Below are 3905 nucleotides of genomic sequence, written 5' to 3'. Positions count from 1 at the left end.
GTGTTGTGAGTCCACACGAACATCCTCGTGTAAATTTCACTAGAAATTCACTCCTAGAATGGGCTATTCTGTAAGATATAGGTTGTAGGCATGCATAAGAGCTCGTTCCCACGTATCTTCTGTCCATGGCACTTTTTTCTCTTTGGTGCTTGTGAAGTATATTTTTCTTCTCTTTCGAGATCCCTTGGACTAGAGTATCCTCATCTCCCCAACAACTGACTGTGCCTTTATTGCATCTTCAGAAGGGGTCCTAAAAACCATGCATCACACGACAAGCACCTCAAGCTTGGGCCAGGTTCCCACCTCAAGCTCAACCCTAACTTACCTAAGGTCAAAGGACTTTTTAGCACTAACCTTTGGAGGTCTTTAATGAAGCTAACCCTAAGCTATTTAAGCTCCATTAGCTAGCCTTGCTTTTTGACAGACCATCTCTCATTTGGACCCCTTTACCATTGGCCCCGTGTTGAGATAAATCTGAAAGCACATGTCTATATTTTAACCCTTGTTCCTGTTTGTTCTCCCACATTAAATGATCAGTTTAGTGTGAGAAAACCCTTTAGACGTCAGTTTTTATGACATGCAAAATCAAAGGAGGCAGCATAAACAGACATAGGATGTTGATTTTGGATCAATGCTTTGGGCACTACAACGATGTGGTCTACGAAGGAAGGAGTGTTGGCAAAAGCATCAGGTGTGACTCATGTGCAGGTAGGATGTAATGTAAATGCTTGCATGTCATGAAGCTTGTCTTATACCTTGGCGAGCTACAAGAAATGAAGTACCGTAATCAACAATTGGAAATAGGAAAATTAGCGTCATAATAACCACCATAAATCACAACATATTAATAAACAACCCTTCTGCCATATGCCTTCTTCCTCTATACCTATTAGTCATTTTACAAGCTTATCAGAGAATGCTTGCGAGCCCTCGACCAAACCTACTACCAAGGGAGTGGGCTTTGGCTACTTTAGCCTTGGATGTTCTACCCAAAGAAGCTAGCAAAGACAATCCCAATGCCATACCCACCAACATAGGTCTAAAGAGCTACCACAACATCTACTTTCATCCTCTAGTTGTCATTTCCCTCCAACAATGTGTATGCATAGAGGTGTGTGGATATATAGCAAGATAGGTACTTTATAAACATACATGTGGTTCAATACATAAAGATAGACCCTCAAAAAACGTCATTGAGAGTGGAAAATTACTTGCAGTAGACTCTACCCTCTAGTGGCAATCATGTTTTGTATTTTTTTACATCTAACACATCTATTGAAGTGGTTGGGCATGCACATACATATTTTGAATTTATTGCAAATGGTTTGCATTTTTTTTATCTCTTGTATCTTTCCTTGCATCTATCCAAACACTTGTATGACAAGGGAAATGGTTATGGCAGCCTGCATGAGATCTAAAGGTGGCTCATGGACCAACCTTAGCATACAAAATAGGTTTCTCCCCTCCATCGGGGTAAGGTCTCACTTAGGTGGATTTACCAAGAAGTTTATTGAAAAATGTTGTAAAGCCACAGGTACTCTCATGTGGAACAAAGAGACTAGATGCTAGAAAGGTACGGTCAAACACTAGTCTCCTTGGGGACCCATAGTGGAGGGCTTGGGCCTTAATACTAACCATTGGATTGAAACAACCAAGAATGTCAACAAAAAGGGCTTTGAAACCTTGGATTTGTTTTGGGATTATCAAAAAGGGAATTGGAAATCCCTGGAGCATCTAAAGCAGTGCAATTATCTCTCACTCCAAGAGGAGATTCTCATCAAAATATTAATGGGAAAAGTGTCAAATATAACCCTTCCCCCCTGCTCCACACCATTGGATTGGAAAGCTTGGAAGTGGCATGGAGAAATGCTTTTTAGTTTACTCAAAACTAAAACTATTTATGAGATGATTTGCAATTCAGAGGATTGGGTTGAACACCTCAACATAATTTGGTCCAAAAAGTGGTCTGCAAGTAAATGGAGACAAGTAGTTGGAAATATCTAGAAGGCCAAATGCAAAGAGAGGGACAAAGTTTTCCTATGGAAAGTTCTTTTTGGTTTCATGCCAATTGGAGATAAGGCTAAAGCCAGAGGCTTAGGCGAAGGCACTTGTGTCAGATGCAAAACACCCAAATGAGACCCTCACACACTTGTTTTGCGAATGTCCAAAATTCAAAATCTTCATGGAAATAGTCTTTAGGTGGGTGTTCACTCATTTGGACAATTCTTTCTTTACATGCGACCTTGCAGTCGGCTCTAGACACGGCTCTAGACGCATTGACAATGAAGATCTCATGACTACTGACATATGCATAGGTAGAGCTATGGTATTAAGAGCTGTTTGGAAATCTAGAAATGAGATTCTCTTTTAGAAAAAGTATGGGCCTCTGGACACAAATATAGTTCTAAAAGCGTGCTTGTGACAAATCCTTAGTAGAAGGAATCAAAATTCCAAGCTACGGAAGAAAAAGTAGAGCACTTTAAAAAAAAAGATTTATGTGATGCATTTCTACAGTTTGATTCATTATCCCATTTTACTAAAATCAAGTGTGAATTGAAGTGCACTCGGTATCACTTTAATCATTTAGTATTGTCAAGTAATTTATATGTTTGTAGGATTTGGGTCAAAAATGGGTTGTACAACACCAAATCACCTTGTATTAAATTCATCCTAGGAGTATTGTCCCTCTCCTAGCTCGTGAATTCAAGAGTGCTTGCACCACAAAGGGCACTATGGAGTATCACCAGTATATCACATATCGAGTGCCTTCACCTCTGGCTAATATGGGTGGCTTTTCTTACCATATACATGTGGTAGTGATGTGTGTGAACACACTAGGACCATCGGGGCATTTTTTCCCTCTTTAGGAGGTTTTTTCCCCCGTGCATTGTATATACGCCCATCACTCTAGGGCTATCCATCTTTCCATTGCACACTAAGTAACACACTCTCTATTGTGTGCCTTGAGCTTCCTTCGTCTTCTCTAAGCTATGTGTGTTTCTCTGCAACCCTAATTCCAACAATTGGTATCAGAGCAGGTCACGTCTTCCAGGGCTTAGTCGCCAGCTGCTCCAGCACACGCCTGCTCACTTTCTCCGATTTCAGTGAGCTTTGGTGAGCGTTCGCAGGTCGACAAATATTTTGGGAGAGCTCAAAGAGATTATTCTGCTCAGAAGTTTGATTTGGGCTCGATTCGGCCTCCGTTTCCACTACAGGCAGTACTGCACATGCTATTTCGTCATTTTGTGCAAAATTTCTGTCAGTGCTGTTTTCTCCATAACAGGTGCCTTATAGTCTTCTACGGTTTGTGCTATATAGCACAGGTTGTTCTCGCTCCGTTTCTCCTATTTTCGAACAGTTTTCACATTAGGTGCAGCATTTACCATGGCTGACAACAACAACACAGATGTGGTCAAGATGTTTGCTCTGTTGAGGACAGGTTGGATGGGGACAACTACCCTATGTGGGCTTATATGATGCAACATGTTCTTGTGTCAAAAGGTGTCTAGAACATTGTGCAGGGCATTGATGTACGTCCTGGTTCTGAGGATGTAGGCGATGTTGAGGATGTTGCAGGTCTTGCTGCAAGGATTGCAGCTGTTAGAGTTGTTTTTCCTACGGTAGAACAAGCTTGTTGGGATGTTAAGGATGCGCAGGCTCATGCATTGATTGCGTTGTCTGTGAAGCGCACCATTGTTCCTCACATCCGTTCAGCAAAATCTGCAAAACAGGCTTGGGATATTCTAGCAGGTCTTTATGCAAGCCGCAATGAGGCTAAGATTTCTTTGCTGCGTAAAGAGCTAGAGTCGAAGATTATGCATGAGGAAGATGATATGGACACTTTCCTTGCTAGTATCAAGGATATCAATGAGCAGCTTATTTCTGAAGGTGAAGTCATTTCAGAC

Source organism: Adiantum capillus-veneris, chromosome 16 (assembly GCF_014529385.1).
Source record: "Adiantum capillus-veneris isolate H3 chromosome 16, ASM1452938v2, whole genome shotgun sequence".
Lineage (NCBI taxonomy): Eukaryota > Viridiplantae > Streptophyta > Polypodiopsida > Polypodiales > Pteridaceae > Adiantum > Adiantum capillus-veneris.
The sequence above is the reverse complement of the archived record's forward strand: the minus strand, read 5'-3'. Positions refer to the sequence as shown.